The sequence below is a fragment of the Somniosus microcephalus genome, chromosome 6, assembly GCF_052327205.1.
Source record: "Somniosus microcephalus isolate GS21.2 chromosome 6, FLI_Smic_1.0, whole genome shotgun sequence".
Lineage (NCBI taxonomy): Eukaryota > Metazoa > Chordata > Chondrichthyes > Squaliformes > Somniosidae > Somniosus > Somniosus microcephalus.
In genome coordinates this window covers 36,842,742-36,848,343 of record NC_140992.1, presented here as the reverse complement: position 1 = coordinate 36,848,343, position 5,602 = coordinate 36,842,742, and positions in this window count along the sequence as shown.

Sequence of the window (5,602 nt, the reverse complement as noted above, 5' to 3'; positions counted from 1 at the left end):
GCGCAGGCGCCGCACAGCACTTGAAAATATCACCCCGCACCATGTGGCAGGCAGCCATTACAACACAAATAAAACAGTAGTTATAATTACAAACTACCGAGTCCAGAGTTGTCTTTACAAAGCACTACGAGCGCTACAAGACATAACAACGCCCCAGCCAGGGTCTCCAGAATCATCATCATTTGCTGCATGCTGCACAACATAGCACAGCAGCGAGGATCGGAGCTGCAGGACGAGCAAGGTACAGAGCGCACAGCCTCTTCAGAGGAGGAGGAGGAGGAACCTGAGGTGGAAATGGCACCAGCAGCGGTGCACATTGCAGCCTGGGAGGCCCGGGATGGCCTCATAATGGCCAAATTTACTTAAGTTGCTCCAATGCACCCATATGGCTGCCACATCCTGTACTAAGTTCTCCCACCCTCCACCCCCCACCCGTCCCCCATCAACACCATAAAGCAGCCCTACAATGACCAAGCCATTCCTCTCACCCAAACCCCCATTGCACGAGGTTAAGTAATGTCTCACCATTCACTCCAAGTGACAAGGCCACTTCCCAGGTAGCAAGCAAAAATGGACAAGACCAGAAAGTGGCGCAAAGAAATAAATTTAACTGTGTCATAAATATAACTGAAACTTAACACTAACATTTGTTCATACGCCCACGTGCATACCCTTGTGCATCTAGGATTGTGTCTTTTTTCTTTTCCGAGTACTTCTACGAGATGCAACCCCTGTGGCTTCAGCAGAGGTAGAGGCAGGCTGCTCACTACCCTGCTGCGACTGCTTAGACACTTTTGGTGGACGTGCTCTGGGTTTTGGAGCCTGTGGTGGTCCCTCCAAAGACTGCTCCTCCTGCGACTGTGCAGGGAGAGACTTAGCCATCGGGATTTGAGGAAGCATCTGGGGCTCTAACTGAGGGGGTGGCAACGGGGGAGAAGTGTGAGCGCTTTGAGAAGAGCCCCCACTTCCATGTCCCCTCTCACCATCATCCCGCTCTTGGGCCACGCACACTTCCCTGCTAGCAAGATGCTGGACAGCACCTTGTTGCACATCAGTGGGGCGCTGATGTCCAAGTCTACGTTTATATCCCTCCGCGAGATGAGGTCTATGGGCATCTGCCATCTGTTGTCCACTGCAAGCATGTTCTCATTTGACTGGCGCATTTGCTGCTCGATGCAGGTGGCCATCTCTTCCATGGAACAGCACATTGTTGCCATTGCCTGCAACATCGCGGCTGCAAAAGCTGCCAGAGTCTCATGCAATTGTTGCTGCCCCTCCAAGATCACCCTCTTTCTCAATGGCCCCCGAGGCTCAGCGTCTGCATGCAGCTCAGCAGAGCCGGAGCATCCTGCACCATCCAGTGAGGAGTCTCCACTGCTGTCCCAGTCAACACCATCTGCTCTTGCTCACTTGTGATGTGGGAGACACCAGGTGACAACACTACTTGATGGACCTATGGGAGTGTAAAGAGATGAATTAGAAGTGTTATAATAAGAATGGGTAACATTACCATTATGCACATGATGACATTTCACTGGCTGCTGACAACAGTCACCATATGAGTGACTGCTGTATGCCTTGTGGCTGTATGAGATGTAATTCTGTTACCAGGTTGCTGGGATGTCCCCCTCTTTCCATCTCCCACCGCCAGCAACTCTGCAACTCCAGAGATCTCCAGGGCCTCCTCTGCTTGAGTCAATTGAGTAAAGACTGGAGGGCCACCTCTGGTTCGCTGCCTCTCCCTATTGTTGTGGGCTCTCTTCTCCTGCAAGAAGGGAAAGAAGAGAACTTTCAGTGAGAGTGATGGAATTAATGTAAGGAATGGATGGGCTACATCTGTAGAGGGTGACTATGAGGGAGTGGCGTAACATTGTCAAATGGCCTCCTTCTGTGGTGCTACTTGCTATGATTGCATTAGGATGCGGGTGAGTGTCAGTGGTGGTTAGTCAGATGGGGACATGAGTAGGTGCATAGTAGGTTGGTGTGAGGAGTGATGTGCAGGAGTAGGCTTGGGAAGGCAGAGTGATGGGGTAGTGGTGACAGGCACATCAGGATGAAGATGAGTGTGGCATTGCACTCACCTTTCCTGACCTCATGAGTTCATTAAATCCTTTCTGGCACTGGATCCACGTCCTCCTGACCACATCCCTGCTGCTGACCTCCTCTGCGATCTCCAGCCATGCCCTTTTTGTGTCTTTGGGTGGTCTTTTGTGTCTATCGCCAGGGAAGAGGACCTCCCCGCGTGCTCTTACTGCCTGCACCAGAACATCGAGGGAAGCATCATTGAATCTTGGTGCGGCCCTCTGCCTTTGTGTCTCCATGACCAACAGTTTTATCAGCTTTATGACACTATTCAGACCTCTGGATACCAACTTATTCACTCCTATACCAACCTTCATATGAGATGTGTGCAAAGCTGCTTTAAATATCCATGCTGGAAACGAGTCATCGATGGCATCAACAGACCCACTCCATTTAATTGGGCTGGGAAACACGCATGACTAGTTTAATTGGGGCCATTAAGTAAAAGTCGCATTAAGAATGCGCTGTTCACAACATTGGTTTCCCGACCCGCTACATGGCCCGCACGCATGCAACCCGACTCCAAGATAAAGATTCCGGCTGCCCAGTCTCAGAATTTCCTCAACAGCTATTTCATAGACATCTGCCTACAGCATTGTGGAAGGACCAAGCAGAATATCTTGTGATGTGCCAGTCATCTGGGTCTTCTAGGTGTCTAAGTCTAATGCTGCATGCTATGTTTAATCAAGTATCTCATGTAAGGGGCTTTGGCAAAGAGACATTCCCCATGTAAGGCTAACAACAGGTTAATGTACAGCGGAGCCCTCCCCAGCTGCAAGTGGTTCCTCTTTTTGCCACAAATCCATCTAATATTTTGATTCTGGATATTATGCTTGGATAAAAGGAAATCCATTTGCTTCTCTTTAATGCTCTCACTTATAGAGCTAATCTGCAACACATCCACTGTTATTATAAGGATAACTAAGGGTATTGGCCCGGAATTTGCAGTCCTGGTGACGGTGAACTGTCAACCTTCGCCATCATTTCATTTTTGAAACTGACCGCAACTTCAGGATTTAGCGCACGCGCATGCGGAACTCCTGAAGTTGCGGTCAGTCGTTCACTGCTCCTCCACAGGATGTGCTGTGCACCCACCCACCCCCCCCCCCCGTCCCCCGCCACAGAGCCAGCAATCAGTGTAATCTGTGAAACTGACAAAAACTTTGGCTCGTTTGCAGTACTATCGCTGTTAAATACCCCATTAAAAGTTAGGTGAAGGAATAAGCAATATACCTATTCAGAAAAATACACCATTCTATAAAAGAATTCTGACTTTATTAAAACATGACAAACTGGGCTTGAAAATCTGAAAACCTAACAATGGAGAAGCTGTGAACAGCATACAGGCGATTGAGATAAGATAAGTTGTTGACACTGAATCAATAGCCTTATTGAAACAGGAGGTAGGAGGCTCCTGATGTCTGAGTCTTTGGAAAAAAGACAATGGTATACCCTGTTAAGGTGTCTTATACCAACACTTCGGAAAGAATCGCATAAGATTAAGAAACATATGCCTTCGTAAAAATGACATCAAATGAAACACAAGAGATGTAATTCTTAATGCAACCAGCTGAGGTGACTTAAGAATTGCATAGAAGACTTTGGTAAGAAGGACATCAAATAAATGCACCTGCTGTTACATTCGAACACCTAAAGGAGAGACACGAGTCTGCTTGCTACCAGCTGAACTGACTGTAAGACTAGCAGGGGTCAACAGAAAAATGACTAGAGATAATTAGCTTATATCAGCAGAAAACTTCAATGGAAATACCACTGAGAAAGGGTATAAAAATTGAACTTTCAAATGGGAAGATAGATTCACCTGAAGGGGCAAAGTGATTCGCGGCTTCAGAAGCAAGCTCTGTAAGTCTTTGTATCTCTGGGATCAAGGTACTGTAAGGTATTTGATTTTGGTGGATATCCTGGAATAAACTAAGAACTGTAAAAATGTAATGAAGTTAAGATTTGAGAATAAGGATCTCTGATAATAGAATTGTAAGATTTTTGTATTTGGAACTGTTAATGTTGCGATTGAATCACCAACTGTAAATTACATGACGATTCTTTAATAAATCTATATATTTTTAGAATTGTCTCACATAGTACTTCTGTATCAAACTCGCAAACTGAATCTTTGTACACTCTTTGGTGAGGAGTTGCAGAATTCTGAGGGAGTTTCCTGGACCCTCACAATATCCGGAATGTTACAGTCTAGCTAAACTTATTAAAAGTGCTATCTGGAGGATGGTAACATCTTCAGGCTGTTCCTTTCCTTTAGGGAGAGATAGTCTGGACCTTTAGACCCAATTAAGCGTCTTTAGGATTCGGCTACCTCTAACTTTAGTTGAAAGTGAACGTCTGGGGAATAGGCCTGATCCGGAGTAGCCCTAAAAGGGCGAGGACAAGTAAATATCCCTTCAGTTAGACCCTTTTGGATTAGGTATAATTGGGGTTGTAACAGCAAATTGACTGCTAAACAAATGTTATGGCCCTGTAAAACGAATTTTAAATTTTGTGGTGTGTCAAATTTATCCATTTTAATAAAAATTAAATTTAAGAAATTTAAAAAAAAATTGTTTTTAAAAGTTTGTTCATCTTTATTTCAGGTTTGCCTTTTCCCCATGTGAGAGCCCCAATCTTGGTTTTGCTCACTGTAACATTTTTCAAAGGCGCTTACCCACTTCCTGGTTCGCTGTCTGTGAGAATTTTGTAATTTGATTGGCTGCTTAGACAGCTTGATGATGTCATAGCAGCTGGGAATCCCCACTAACTTACGTTGATTTCAATGACGCATTGGAAAACACGAAATTCTCGCCACAGAGATCGCGAGACCTTTGTGCGAAGCTTATTTCGGGGCCGGCGGCAAACGCCTTTGCTTTGCTGCTGCCACAAGTTATGGGCCAATATAATGATGATTGGTAATTTTGTAAATTCTGTAATAAGTTGATGTACATGGTTATTGACACCTGCCATGATAGGTGTTAGCCGTGGCTCAGCGGTAGCACTTTCACTTCTCAGTCAGAAAGATGTAAGTTCACAGTCCCACTCCATGAAACTTGAGCACATAATCTAGGCTGACATTCCAGTCCAGCAGTGGAGTGCTGCAGTCAGAGGTGCCGTCGTTCAGATAAGACATCTGCAAGGGACCCATCTGCTCTCTCAGGTGGGCATAAAAGATCGCATGGCACTATTTTGAAGAAGAGCAGGGAAGTTCTCCCCGGTGTCCTGGTCAATATTTATCCATCAACCAACATCACTAAAAAACAGATTGTCTGGCTATTATCACATTGCTGTTTGTTAGATATTGCTGTGCACAAATTGGCTGCCTCATTTCCTGTATTTTCCCTTCAGTGACTCCACTTCTAAAGTACTTCATTGGCTATAAAGGGCTTTGGGGCACCCTGAGGTTATGAGAGGCGCTGTATAAATGCAAGCCTTTCTTTCTTTATACATATTTTTCACAATAGTGAGGTCTATGCTTAGCTACACTGTGTAAAAGAACATTTCCACCTTGAGTATG